Source organism: Calidris pugnax, unplaced genomic scaffold (genome assembly GCF_001431845.1).
Source record: "Calidris pugnax isolate Ruff unplaced genomic scaffold, ASM143184v1 scaffold573, whole genome shotgun sequence".
Taxonomy (NCBI): Eukaryota; Metazoa; Chordata; class Aves; order Charadriiformes; family Scolopacidae; genus Calidris; species Calidris pugnax.
In genome coordinates this window covers 368,549-384,010 of record NW_015091316.1, presented here as the reverse complement: position 1 = coordinate 384,010, position 15,462 = coordinate 368,549, and positions in this window count along the sequence as shown.

Here is a 15,462-nt window from a genome sequence, read left to right as displayed (position 1 = left end):
GTGGAGAGGGGAGGGGTGTGTGGAGCGGGAGGGCAAAGCTTGCTAATGGTTCTTGGGAATTGCCTAAGGAAAATTCCTCCCAGGGACCTGCCAGGGAAAGGTGAGAGGAAGGCTAGGAACTAACCTGGATGCCTCCTGTGTGGACTTCAGCAGTATTCAGATGTTTAGTCCAATATTATTATTATTAATTCTCCACTTCTTTTACACCAGGTGGATAAAATACTTGGCGACACAGTAGAGAGAACTGACATACCTAGCTATGAAAAGAATTGATCAATCCTCTACGCAGGAAAGAACAGGAGAATTTTTTTTTTCCATTTCTGTGATGTGAAGGGAAAAAAACAACCCAACAAACAGCAGCCTAGTCTGGGTAAAATGGTTTGGATTTTTTCTGCTGAAATTCATTTAAGTCAAACATTTATCCATGCTATAAATAATTCAGGTCATAAATGACTCAGACTTTTTATGTTTTGTGGAGAGTGGAGCAGAATTGCAAAAGCATAACTTTTGGAGTTTTGCTCTTTTATTAATAATTCCTGACTTGAACACACAGCAAGCAAGAGAAGTCACCCTTCTGTTCCATTCCATATTTATATAGGTTAAGGATTTACAATTAAACATCAGTTTTCTTCTTCTTTTTCAAACTAGGGCAGAAATCTGCTTCAGCACAGAAGGATGGAGTTTAGATTTTTCTGAAGAAGTTAATTATAGAATTTTTGCCACTTCTTTCAGAAGTCAGGTATGAAGAGTATGGACTTTTAGAAAAGAGGCTTGGATTCTTAAGCATGCCAGAATGATTTATGTATACTTATTTTTGTCTTTTAAGTACACATGACAGATAATATCTGCTGCTCTTATCCCTCCCCATCAACATATGCTTAGAGGAGGAGTCCATCTGTGGAGTTTTGCCATCGCAAGAATTGCATCCCTAAAGGTACTTTGTATTTGACCTTAGTAATGGAGGGTGCCTTTAGTGCAGTCTGGCACATTTGTTTGCAGTGGTTTGGGTTTTTGTTTACAGTTATATTTTCTGCACTACTGTTTTTCCCTAAGTTCATCCACTCCTAGGAATTTCAAATAGTGACTTTTTTCACCCCCCCTGCCCCCCACAAGAAATAACATATTTTATTTTCAAAGTTAGGATGATACTATGAAATTACAGGATTTCATAACCTTGGTCTGCTCATTTGGTTTTGCTGATTTTTTTTTTCTTTTTTTTTTTTTTCTGTCTCCATTGGCTGTTGAGTGTTTGGAAAGAACATTATTATACATAAATCTGCCTGGAGCAAAACCCAGCATTGATTCTGCTCTCCATGACCCAGCATATGGCTGAATCTGAAATTATTTTTAGCACTCATATTTTTACCCCTCTCCAACTAGTCGCAGACTCTGCATGGCAGTGGCAGGGCTGTGAGTCTGACCTATGTGAGGCCTTTGGTGCCAGCAGAACCTGCGTAATTCAGGTCTTCAATTAAAAAAGAGAGTTCTGTGAGGTATTTTTTTTTTTTAATAATAATAATAAGTAGAGGTAATGTTTGATTACTGTAGATCTTGTTTCTTTGATATCTTCTCTGATGCACCATTTCCAAGCTTAGCACCTCGTGGGTGCTGTTGTCTTTCAGCAAGGACTCTTGTGGTTACCTCAGTGGTGCCAACATGCAGACTGGGACCAGGGCTCCTTGGTGCTGGGCTTTGTATAGATGAAGAGCTTGGAATTAAGAGGGACATGAGGGAGGGGAGGAGCAGGATGGGAATGGAGGTGTGCAGTGGTTGGTGTGATGGCCACGAAGAGTCCTTTTTAATGAGGAAGGGGAGGACCTCAGTGGTGCAGAAAGAGCAGCAGGGCCTCCTTGCTCTCAGCTGCAGAGCCACTGCAGACCTCAAAGGCACACTGGTGCCACCCACATCTTCAGATACGTGTCCTCCCATGTTGTGACTGCAAACTGCATTTGTGCAGTAAAAGTGCTGGAAAAATTTGGTTTTAGTAAAACCCCTGTGCTCAAAAGCAGCAGCCTGATACTTCATCATTACTGGGCCTTTTTTGGTAGCCAGTGGTCCTCAGTCAGTGCAGTGTCCCACTCATAACAGGATGCTTATGCCCTGTTGCCCTTTCTACCTGTCCCTGCAGGGTAGAAAAGCTTCTTTACCTTTGATTTTGCATGTTGTGTTAATTTGTAAGTTCCTTGTTTGACCGTCCTCAATCTTACTGTCACCTGGAGCAAGCAAAAAGTCTGGAAAAAGAAAAATCCTGTAGCAAATTAGCACTGAGTTACAGTCCCCGTAGGAGACTCGAGTTACGGTGAGATGCTCAAGTGTTCTTGTCTGGGCCGTGGGTGGCTGCTGCCAGAGAACTTCCGAAATCTTCATCTGCCTCCCCTGTTGACGTGCTGTATTCCCAAAGACTATGCCCTTCTCTTCGTTAACTTTAATTCTCTCACTTTACCATCTGACCAAGTCTGATTTAACATTGCCTGTTTCACCTTACACAGCTATTGGCGTTCTGTACATTCTTCTTTTTTATTTTTTCTTTTCTAAGGTTTACTGCGTATCCAAGTTTAAATCAGACTTTCCGACAGTCCTTGAAAGCTAGTGGGTAACTAAATTATCTTTGTTTCTAGAGAGGCTCTGAATCAAATTAGAAAATTACCCTCTGTTAGATGACAAAGGCACTTGCCTGCCCAGGTTCCCTAGAACACAGGTCAGTGTTGTAATTGCTTACTTATGGTACCATAGTGTCTAATGATCTCAGACGGGATTAAATCATAGGAATAACACTGCAAAAAATAATCAGATAAGGTATGCTTGGGTGACTTTAAAATGTGCCTGAATGGGGAAGTAATATGGTTATCTTGCCTACAAGCGATTAAGTTTCTGCGGATGGTGTTGAAGAAGTTGCTCTCTACCAAAAGTGGAATATTCTTCCTAACGTGAAATATGCTTTCTTTGTGCCAGTTGCGGCTCTGCGATGGGGGAACGTGGCTTCTTACCTGTGATGTTCTGGCTGTGAACTAGCTACATTCATACCAAGGGTGCTAAAGCATTATATTCCTAATGCGTTTCCTTCTCTTGTAGCAGGTTAGAAGCTTGGTCCTGCAAGTGTTGAACAGCATTTATTTTAAATGGCTGGACAGCTGTCATGTGTTGTTTTTTTACCTTTTTAAATATGCCAGCGTGTATTTTGTCAGTATGTTGGAGAAGTGGCTGGGAGAACATGCTTGATTAATTTTACAAAGGGAAAAAAAAAGTTATTTCTAGCTGCTTTTTGTTGTGCTGTGAAGATGGGGTTCAGCCTGTGCTTTTGACAGCAACCCTGGTGTGGGAGTTTGTCCTGTCCCTCCCCAAGGTCCGTTCCTGCCTGCCCCTGGGCACCCCGGTCCCGCTGTGCAGCAGCCCCTGGGATCTGCTCTGAGGGATGCAACCCTGAGGATCTGGGCAAATAATGGTTGGAATTTTTAAGCTGACTTTGTTGCTGAGAAGGACGTCATGTGTGAGCACTCCCATAGTCCTGAAGGAGCTGCAAACAAGTACTTGGGCTTTGCAGAAAGTCACCGTGTCCGGAGTCGTCGTTGTTCAGATCCTGGTTGAACGTGCAATCAGACCAGCCATACAGATCTTCTGATTGCTTCTTCATCCTCAGAGGGTCGCTCTCTAATGGAGCTGTAAGTGGCAGAGAGCTGCAAAGCTGGGGGCTCTTGGACTTGCCTTCAAAGCGAGCGGTGGCTGTTAATGGCGGTGGGCGAATCCTTTGAACTCGGGAGCTGCCAGTGCTGAGAGGCCCGGCAGTTCTCCGGGGAACTTGGCAACCCACGGGTTTTTGTTAGTTCACAACCGCAGCCGGGCCCGCTCTCCTATTCACGCCTGTGTTTGCTGGAGCCGGTGTTGACAGCACACTTGGCGTGAGGAGCTGTTCTCCCAGTGACACCAATCCCTGCGAAACCAGGAGAAAACCAAGGCAGGAGAATACGGGAGAGCTTTGCTTCCCGTTGCCAAGGCAACTTGTTTTGTGCTAGATAAACACTCCCTCACCACTGCTGCCGTTTTATTGCCTTAAGGCATTTTGAGTGGAGGAACCAAACAAACACCCGAAAGTGAAAAAAAAAAAGGAAAAAATGGTGGGAGAAATTTGGAGGGAAGGGACAAAGCAGCCCCAGCGTTCGAAAGCAAGCGATGGCTGTGTGGGCAGAAGGGCTGCCTGTTTTTCAGCAGCAGGGTTTGTCTCCAACCTGTGTCACAGCGCCCTGGCCCTGTGTGCCCTTCGGTGGTATGTAGCTGCCTGCCGGTAATGTCTAATTACAGTGTTCAGTCTTAATGACTTGTGCAAAACGAGGGACCTGGAATAAAGTGAGGAGCCTGATGAGGCTGGTGGGAAAAGCCTTCCAGTACGGTGTGGTTTTATTTAAGGTCATTTAACCTACCCCATTTCTCTCTTTCTCTTTTGCAGGACTGTGGCAGAGCAAGGGGAGGGGCTCCATCAAATTGAGAGGATTTTATTCTATTCATTTTTTCCTACCCTTTTAGATATAGCTGTTCCCGTTGAGGGGCCACTACCCACTTGCTGATGACTTGCTAAGTGTCTTGCTATACCTAGTCACTGCTCTGCCGGCCTGGGGAAGGGTGGGACAGGGATGGTGGCCTTGGGGGGCTTTGGGGAACCCTGTCACGGTTCTGGCCAGCAGAGGGCAAAACTGTCACACATTGTCCTGGGACTCAGCCATGATGCAAAGGTTGGGGCAGCTTTGCATCCAGTTACACCAGCTGATCACACGGATGAGGGTGAAGAAAGGTCCCCTGTGTTCCCAGGGAGCCTGTGAAGTGACCAGGTGCTGGGACACAGGGTCCCTAGATACCAGCCATGAGCCCTGTCTCTCATCTGCTGCCTGTGATGGACCAGAAAGATGCTTGTCTAGTACATTCAGGAGAGATTTTCATCAAGCTGTGAAAATATTTCTCCAAGGGTCACTAAGAACTACTTGTATCTTGGCTGAATGCCCCCCTGCCTCAGACAGCAGAGCTTTCTACAGAGAAATTTGGGTAGTTTGGCACTGAATTACTCTTTGCAGTCAATAACAGAGCAGATAAGCGCATAAGTTTCATCAACACGGAGATCTCTGCTAACTGGTGGTGGGAGCATATGTCGTTATATGTGGGATGCAGGTTATATGCGTTCTTCCTTGTCACAAAAAGTGAAAGAGCATAATTATAATAAAAATAGGAAGCTCCCCAATGCCTTGCCTCTGCTGATGGAGCATGTTCCAGTTCTCCCACCCTCTGAATAATGTATGGAGCGGTCATGGTTGAATACCTTTTTGCCTTTGTGCTTTGTGCAATTTTCTCCTTTGGTTTTCTTCTCACCATGGCTGGTATTTCTGTTTGCTTTCCTTTCCCTTACCTGGTGAAAAACCACTGAAATATGGTTTTGTTATGAAAAGTGGCTTTCTGTTACCTAGCATTTTGTGTAATGTTTGTCTGGGGAGTATTTTGGGAATACAGCTGCTCTCTCAGATCTTGCCGATCGTATCTGATGCCTCAGTAGATAGCTTTAGCCCAGAAGGTTTAGCCTAGAAGATCTTTTCCACATGCACAAATACAAACTAAACTTGACCTGTTGGCTCAGTTTAGTCAGACTAATATAATTTAAAACCTTGTTTCAGAAACAGGCTGTGCTATCTAGTCTGCACTTCACACTTACACAGGAGAGCCTTATTCTAAAACCAGAAGCCCTGAATTTCTTCCTTTATAGCAAGTATTATGTATCAGTTATTCTTGTGTAAAAAATAAATTGAATCTTATTGCAAGGTAACTTATGAGGTGGGCATTTTCTCTTACCAGTTATAAGCTAAAGTGGCTTTTACCTGGCGTAGCCTCAAGAAAATGTGGCATTTTTTCAGCGCAGACAGGCCCTTATGTGTGGAGGTGGGCAGAGGTGAGCTCAGCCATGCTGCACGCTCGCTTCGGGGGCACCCACTGCTGTAAAACCAGTATGACTGCATTGGCGCAGGCTGTCCTTTCACCCCTCTTCCCTATCAGTGCAGAGTGCTAATGGGGGCCCACGTTGAGTACAGCTGCAAAAGCCATGTTAGGTCACTGTTAATGAAAAGGCAGAAGCCAGTTCTGTCTGCCTCCTTTTATGTTACATTTTCTTTGTTGTTCTCCATGTTGTAGCTTTAGACTTTCTTGCTTTTACTGTCTTACACTGTGGCAGATACAGAAACATCTCTCTATTGGTTTGGCTAAAGTTTCATGCTTAATTAATCTCTTTCATACCATGCTGCCTTGATATTGTAAATCTCTGGTTTTTTAATATTTTTTTCTGACATTTAACACTCCCAAAACTGAGAGATGAATTTTGAATCACTGAAATTCCTTGGCTTGCTCTGAAACATCCACTGCAAAGCTTATTATTTATGCCACCACAATTCATCCTCAGATATTTTCCCCCATCGTCTCCCAGCAATAGCTCTGAGTTGTGTCCTGGCCTGTGTTGGATTTGCCTCTCATGTCAGATGTGAAAAGGTAGATTAAACTCTGCACCTAAAGCAGTGGAGAGAGTATCAACCAGCCACATCTGCTGGGTTTTCCACTTGCCAGTGGTTTCTTTTGCTCTTAGAAGAGCCAGATGATGGATATGAGCAGATTTACTCAGCGTCTTATGCGTTTTGCTAAGCATTGCTCTTTGAGGTGGTGGCCAGGGTCTTGGGCTGGCAGCTCTGCTCCGTGCCCTGACCCCACTTCCTACCTGTGTGACCAGACACCCAACCTCTGCGTTTACACCAGAATTGTTCTTATGCCAAAAATCACAACTGTGGAAAAAACACAATGAGCCTCTTAAACTTTTAAGGAAGAGTGAAATAATTTCCCTTTTCCTATTGATTTACATACTCTTCTTTTTCCTTTCCTTTCCTTTCCTGTCCCTTTTTAATGCCCGTTCCTTCTGTCTTTGTCACTGGTTTCCTGGATGCTAGGATTAAAGGTGAACTCCTTTCCCTCTATTGCTCTCATCCCCTCATTACTCCAAGTGCGTCAGAAACCTTAGTGCTCTCTGCCCAGTCTGTTGCTGAGCTCTTACGCTGGTAGAAAAAAAAATAAATAACGCAACTTGAATCAGGGGTGAAATATTGAAAGTTATTTGGGTGTTGAAACAAGCAGCTGTGCAGCCTAATTGGGTTTAGACTATATTTTTATACATATCTCTCTCTGCAACTATATATAGATAGAGCCGCAGTGGCAGAACGGGTCATCCACAGCTCCCAGCAGGGAGAGGCACAAGAGTCGATTTGCAGTTTTCAAGCCTGAGTTTGGCACCATCCCCTGTTTCAGACGCCCTGTGCTGTATTTTGTACCCCATTTGTTTTCAAAGTATTTTACCACAGCTGGGGACACGTTGCTTGCAGCTGGGTTGGACTTCTTCCTTTAGGGGAGCCTGACAAAGTGGCCCTCTCTTTTTAACTCCTACTTTTATCCTTTGTTGGTGAGGTACTCCATGTTTACTTTGCCCAAAATTGTGTACACTTGCCTCTTTGATGTGCAAAAGCAACAGTTTTAAGGAATGTTCCAATACATTTAAGCAACTGGTAGCTGGTGGGCACTGAATGGTGCATGCAGAAGAGAGTGTCCTTCCTTAGGGAGCTTCCTGAGGAGCTCATATTGGATGTCTGGAGGTCTCACAAGGAGGAGGTGTGGCTGTGTTGGCTGATGCTGAGTGCGATTACATCGTATACGGAGATGATAACTTGCCCTTTGGGTGTGAGGAGGCATTTTACATGGGGAAATAGAGGTATTCCTGCTGAAGCTGGTGGTAGGGGAGGCTGAAAGAAGGGCTGTGTTTTCTGCAACTTCAGACTGGCATCCTGCGCTGGAAAAAAATGACTTGCTCACCTGGAAAAATGTTATTTCTCTCCTCTAGCCCACTGAAAAGACTGCTGGATGGCAGAGGAATGTCCTGCTGCATGGGCAGACGTGTGTGTGAAGTGTCTTGCGCTAGTTGTTCTCCTGTCAGCAATTGCCACCTTTCCAGATCGCAATGTCTGTCTCATCCGCTGCTTTGCCTCTTTGGAAAAGGCATGAACAGGCTTGGAAAGAGGCACAACTGCTGTTGCGCTGCCTGTGGCCAAATGGAGTTGAGAGTCAAACAAGCCATCTCAAAAATTAAACTGAGGAGCAGAGGGTTTAGGGTGAAAAGCTGGAGTACCTGGCTTGAAGCATTTTTGAAGTATAATGGCATTTTCTGTCTCAGTGCAAGAGGCAGGAAAGCAAACGGTGGTGCTTCTGTTGTGTACAGATGGAGACCCAAACACCACAGGCAGCAGCACACACTGGTCGAACCTGGCAGAAGTGGGAAGGATGAGGGGATCGGAGCTGCCAGCTGACTGTGGACAGGAAGGGAGAAGCTGTTCTGGAGATACTACCAGGAGGTCCCAGCCCAGGTTTGAAGGGTTAATTTTAAAACCATTTTTTTTTCTGATGTCTCAGCATTGTCTGGTTTTAGCCATGATGGGAATTGGAAGTGACAACACCCTGCGGGGGAGCTGTTCTCACGGGGTTTGCATCACGCCTGAAGCTGGACATACCAAAAAACTCCTGAGAGAGGCTGGTCTGCCAGACCCTTGGATGACTCAGCCGACACCAGCCACGGTTTGGCCAAACATCTTAGCTTCTAAAGTGAAAGGGCCTTTCAAGCTTTTTTTTTTTTGGCATTCTCCTCTCTTAGCGTACCAAGATGTTTTCTGAGCCAGACATGATGGAGAGGGGCAAGCTGGTGAGACAGGCTTTGCTTTCCCCTGGCAGAGGCAGTGCAATCCCTTCCTACCTTGCCATGATCTCCTTGGAGAAGTGTTGGGAAGGCATGACTCCCGGGGGAGTGCTGGGACAGGCTTTCTTGGCCTCAGAAACATCCCAGTGTCAAGGGAGATCTTCTGTGTGAAGGAACACCTACAGATGAGGGTGATGACTTGAAGTACCACTGCAACACCACACAGGGAGAGAGTGATGCAGAAAATAAGAATGCTAATACCACCAAAAAAGCCCAATAACTAATATCCAGCAAATATATTCCCCGTGGCACTGTACTTCCCTATTGCTCCCAATATTATTCTAGATCTGCCTGCAAAAGAGGTGTGAACATCCTTAAGGAGAGGGAGGTGACCTGGGATTTGTGACTGCAAAGTGCTGAGTGCTGGGAGCTGCTGCCGGCCCCTCACACCAGGCAGGACAGGCCCTTTTGCAGGGGGCTGCACGCTTGGCTGCAGGTCATGGAGAAGCTGAATGATATTCTTGGCCTCAGCAATCTGTCTCGGTTGTGTGACTGCAATATCTCTTGGAAATGTCCCATGTCTGCTGTGGAAAAGGTAATGAGTAATTTTGTCAGGAAGTAAAGACATTATTTTTCAAAGACGTTGCTGTTGATGCTCACAAAACAGCTTGCAGCCATCTTTTGGTCTAAATGGAAATGTCGAATGCATTGCTATGGCTAAATACAAACATATTTCCAAAGTAATATAGCTATTAACTAATTCTATGTGAGATAATAGCAATCTAAGAAGCACACAAGACAAATATCTAATGAGACCAAATACTTGTTTTGGTGAAAGTTTGAGAGGGTTTTTGTCTGATTTAATGCAGGGATTCAAAAAACCTTCTCACGCAACAGAGAAGTCTCCCTTGCTATTTTGAAGCTTATCACAGAAAGCTGATAAAGACACAGAAATAGATGTGCAGCTTCTTAAGCATGTCTTCTGCATAATATCAAAATCAAAACAAGGATCCTGTCATTAGGACAAGGCAAAAGACTAAAGCCACTGTGTGTCTTTCAATATCAAAACACAAAGCCCAGCATTACGTGACATTAATCTATGCATGACCATGGGCAGCTTGAGGCCCATCGGGTCCATCTGATGAGGTTCTGCCACTGTCCCATCTGTTCTGTATTCATCTGTCGCTGAGACTCCCAGCCACCAGAGAGGACAAAGAGCTGGCAATGTCACGCAGTGGCTTTTTGACATCATTACAAGCAGTGGGGGAATTGCTGGGGGTTGTTTCCCGGTACTTATCGCAGGCGTCAAAATGTAACGTGGGGCAAACCCCACAAGTTCTATAAATACCACATCATCTCCCACTTATGAGTAAATACAATTGTTAGGGAACAGCTGAAATGTGGTGAAACTATAGCTTTTGCTCAAGAAATTCTGAAGAATGACAAAGGGAGACAATGCTTGTTGGACTCGGCATGTCACCTTTGCACTGGTACAGTGTGAATCCTCCTGCCAGATCCACGACGACCACTAGATGAAAAAGGTACAGTATGGTCTCCATTAGCTGGAATGAGCTGGTATCGCTCCATACCGTTGTCTTAAATTAGATCAAGATTTGGCTCATGGCAGATGCTAAAAAGAAGAACAAGTAAGAGCAGCCATACGCCCAGTGGGACTAAGGATTCCTTTAGCTCTGCACCCTGCCTCCAGCAGCACCAGCAGCTGCCATCCAGGGAAGAGGGGAAAAAATGGATAAACAGCCACTGGAAGTTCCCTGACATGGCCCCTCAGCCTCTAGAGTGCAAAGTACTTCTTGTAACTCCTACTTTATTATCCCTTCTAGTAGGCTTTTTTTCAGTCCTTGGAGACACCTACTCTACTAAAGAGTAAATGCTCTTTTATTTTTTTTGTATTTCCCGTGGGCTGCCCTACTTCGCGTCATCACCTTGGAGACAGAAAACACAACTCTGTGCAAAAAAATTGGTATTTGCTTGTCCCGATTCCTGCTGCTTTTTCTTTGTCGGAGGCGAGGGGGGAGAAGGCCTGACCCTGCCGAAATTCCCAGGCAGGGCACGGCTCAGCTCGGTGCAGCGGGAGCCGCGGCTTCGGGAGGTGAACGCGAGGCGGGGAGAAAGACTTTGGGCCATGCCTCATGGGTCATGGCACAGCTCGCCCACCCCGCTCCTACCCTCCTCTCCCCGCCTCGCCTTTGTTCTCCAGCAGTTTCCATGGTGCCCCTGCTTTGTCTGCAGAACCTGTCTGCGGCAGCGCTCGCTCTTCTCCAACGCGCCACACAGGATGATGTTGCGAGGCGGTGCCGTGGCGGTGCTGTGCCTGCGCCGCAACGCTGGAGCGCAGCCTGCTCGGCACCCGCCGCCTTGCAGATACCTTGCAGCCTGCCTCCGGGGTGCGTCTTCAGAAAGTAGGGATTGATGTTTTTTAACTGAGGGGAGCGAGATGGATGACGCTGCCTGAGAATCCAGCTCAGCCTTTCGTCAGTCACGTTTGGCAAATTAAAATAAGGAGGGCTCTTATCCCCGGGGATTGTTGCTGGCAATGTAGCTTTGCTGTGAAAAATCAAAAGCAATAGAGGGCATACCAAGGAAGAGCAGCCATGCTGCCTTGCTGCAGCACTCTGCAAATTTTATCTTCATCATCTGACACGGGTGTGAAAGGAGATGGTCTGTGCATCTAACGCAGCGTCACTGCCCTCACAGAGAGGCTGGCAAGGATGAGGTCAAGCTCATTTTTCCCTCAAGCTGTTAATTCTCCACTAACCATTCTGATACCAGGGCACTGATCCCCCTGATCTGGCAGGTGACAGGGAGGATCTCAGGTCAGAAAGGCTGAGTAACCTGGCCTCTGCTTTTTATGCCCAGGAATAATATCCCTCAAGAAACCCTGAGCTTTGAGGGACAGAAGCTGTTCAGAGGATAATGGTTGAGTGCTTATGGCCCGATACTAGAAATATTTCTGGAAGAAAACTGGTTATTTGAATCTTACAGGCTGTTCATCCAAAAAGAACTGGAGTGTAAAATCACTGCCCAAGTGAAAAAGCAGGCAAAAGGGCAAAGCTGTGCTAATGGAGGATTTTAACTCCCAGGCACAGCGGAGGGGACATTAATTGGTGGAAATAAGGCTGGAGGTCTGTCAGCAGGCTGTGTACAGGAATGCAATTTAGTCCAGGACCTGCAGATATCAATAAGAAATGGAACAGTACTAGAGATAGTATCAAAGCGTAGAGAGAATATAGCTGAGGACACAAGGGCAGCTTAGAAATAGAGGTGTCCTAGTCACAAAAACACAATACTTTGAGCAGAAAAGAGGTTTTCTTCATTAAGGTGAAACTTCTACTGTGTGTTGGGACAGAACAGGCTGCTCCCCAAAGCTGGACATAAAAATTAATGGTTTTTAAGTCTTGGCAGAGGTTTTCAAAGATGCCTAGAAAATTATAATGCCCAATTAAATATGAAGTGGTCTCCAAGTCCCTTAGCTGGTCCTGAAAATCACGACTGCTCTGTACTGCTGCTGATTTTTGGTCAGATTTTTCCCCTCTGCTTCTCTTTGCTTTCCTCTTCCAGCGTCATCCCCAGCTCCTGCTGACACAAACCTCTGGCTGGAGCTGAAGCCAAATAGCAGGGCTTTGAAACATGGCAATGCAAGCAGCCTCAGCAGGGACAGAAGAGGGGATCATCTGTCCCTGCTGAGGCCATTCAGAACCAAATCTGTGGCAGCCCTTACATGCCAGCCAACCACTATTTTTTCACCAGACACCTCCTTCTCACTTTTGGCCCATTTTTGTACCTCTGAGGTGGAAACACGAAGCCAAATCAGCAGCGAGAAAGCAGGCTGTTGTCCAGTGAAGTTATGAAGTGTGGGATCTAGTTTGAATGTGGTTTTTTTTTCTTGGCTGATGTCAGCATTTCACATGCATGTACCTGTTTGTGCTACACATCAGGCCTGGCAGAGATGACAGGGAGGTATGTCCTTCAAGGCAGAAGATGCTTTGCAAAGGAGCACTAGATGAAGCTGAGCATGTCCTGCGGCGCTGGGCACGTGGGACAGAAGGTGGGACTGTAGAGAGGCAAGTCCCCAGCACATGTGATCCTTTGCTGAAGCAAGGTCCCCAAAGAGCTTTAATTGACGTAGATGAATGTCGTCCTTTCGTGCTCTCCTTGATTATTCCAAGCTGAGCAGCGCTGAATCACGACCTGCGTCAGCATCAGTCCTCCTCTTCAAGCAGGGCGCAGGCTGGCTGGGGAACCATGCCCAAAGCACTCTCGCCGTAAGAAAGACAACAGGAATTGAGAAAATTGGATCATTCTTTATATGTCTGTATCGTTTCACCCTGTATGTCGGAGCCTTGTGCTTGGTCACCAGCAGGTCACAGGCTGGTTTCCTCTTCCCCTCCTTGCTGCCGGGAGGCAGTAACTGGCTACCACAGCTTGCTCTTTTTGGCCTCTGAGAAGTTTCTTGCAACTACAGAAACAAAATTAGGACAGGGTGTCTTGGGGCTTTTCTGGGCTGTCCCCATGCCCAAGATTGAACCTTTCTGAATTATTTGGGATCAGAAGGGAGATTTTTCCACAATCAGCCAATGCTATGGGCCATATTACTAAAAGACCACGGGGAGTTTCTCTGTGCTAGATTAGCTCCCTGGGACCCCTGGCGTATTTTACTAGTCCTTGATTCTCCCCACCAGCCTGCAGCAACTCCACACCGGGAAGGGGCTGTACCCGAGCACAGAAGTGAGGGAATTCCACTTGGCAAAGGCTTGGGAGAAAGGAAAGGAGGAAAAAAGCCTCATTAGTTTGGGCATAAGTGGTAAAATAGACTTGCAAGGAAACTGGAGGGAAAACTAACCCTGACTGTGAACAGAATCATCGGTGTCATCGAAGATGGGAGCGGTGTCACAAGCTTCCCTTGGAGCCACCCTCCAACAGCACCTTTAAATACTGCAGATTTCAGGCTGAAACTTAGTTGTGGCCTCTCGCCTGTCTCTTGGTTTTCCACTAACTCTCTCCATTCCACCTTTCTCATTCCAATTCCCACCACCTACTACCAGTGATCATTGCCTCTCAGCTTTCTTTATCCTCCAGATCCATCCAGTCTATCCACAGCCCTGGAGTTCTCGAGCTCCTCTTTGAGCCTGCAGCAGGCTGAAAACCCGCTGGTCGGTCCCAGGAATGATGTGTAGATCCCTGTTTGACATGTGCGAGGCATTGTGGTGCCGGGCACCCTGGAGGGATCCAAGGAGGAGACATGTCCTTGTGTGAAGGAGGTGACATGAGCAGGCGCTGCTTCTGGAAATACTTGGGGATGGAGAGCGGTAACGCAAGAAATAAGGTAAGCAGGATGACAGCTCTTGCAGCCAACAGAAAGGAGCATCTTGTAGTTGTGTTTGGCTTGAGTTTTATGCTCCTAAAAGTCTGAACTGTCTTTGTACGGGTTTGTAAAAATGTCATATGCACCTGCAACGTCTGGCAAAGGAGAAACAACAGCTTTCCCCATCGAACAGCTGGTGTCTCTTGTTCAGTAAAAGATACGCCACGTGTTACAAAAAGCCTGCAGTCCTCCTTTCAAATCTGTGCGAACCCTTCCCAGTCTGCTGCCTTTGTTAGGTGCTAGGTAATGCTCAAGTGAAGATTACGTAGGTAAAATTTAAGAATGAGTGAAATAAACCTAATACATGCACTGATCAGGGGAGAAATACACGTGGAGCAAGTGCCAGTTCTCTGAGCTGGCTGGAAGACATGCATTTATTTATTTGTGGTTCTGACAAGAAGGGTCTGTGTTCTGTGTCATTGTCTGTGCAGCACCTTCGCACCAAGCAAGGCACGATAATAACCTGAAATAAGTTTCTGTTCAAAGGGAAGCTTTATTCTTCCTCCATCCCAGGATCCCACAGACCGGAGTGGGCTCTGGAGCCTGGGCAGGATGGCAGCCTGTGTTTTTGCAGAGGAATGTTTTTGAGTAATGGTTTTCCTGTACCTTGTGTTAAAGAACCAAACTACTTTTAAAAAGAAACTTGAGTGAAGCAGCTAATTTCTTCTGTGCTGAATATGGGGATCGCTTTTTTGAATCTGCCAGCAGGCAGATAGCTATATATATAATTAGGCAGGTATTTTGGTGAGGGTTTGTGACAACGCAGCCACACTTAAGTGCAAATGAGTGGAGGTTTCCTTGGCCAGGCAGGCAGAGGGGTAACGAGCTCCCATGGCTAAAATCTGGAGAGGAGTATAACTAACCATTGGAATCACTTGCCCAGGGATATAATGGATTTGTTGTACCTCGACGCTTTCAAACCGCCTTTCTGACATGCACATTGTAGCTCCACCAGCTGTTTGGGGTTTGCTGTAGGAGTCACCGGGGGAAACTGTATCCCCAGAAATTCCTGTCTTTTGCGGGAGCTCAGACTCGCTGATTATAGGCTCCCTGGTGGCCTTAAAATATCTAAATAATTCTTCCCCCTTCGTGTTCTGCCGAGATAAAGGCCAAAAGGCATTCAGCACTTTAAAACCCTGCGCAGTCAGACAGCGGCGGGTGTGTGTGTGTGTGTGTGTGTGTGTGATAATTGCACCTGAAAACACCACAGAATGGTTTATGTTGGAAGGGAACACATCTGCATTTCTCAGCTTTATTGCTGTATTTTGAAACTTGGAGCTGAAGGGGAAGGCAGAACAAGACGTCATCGTATAAAGCAAAGCCCCGGCGG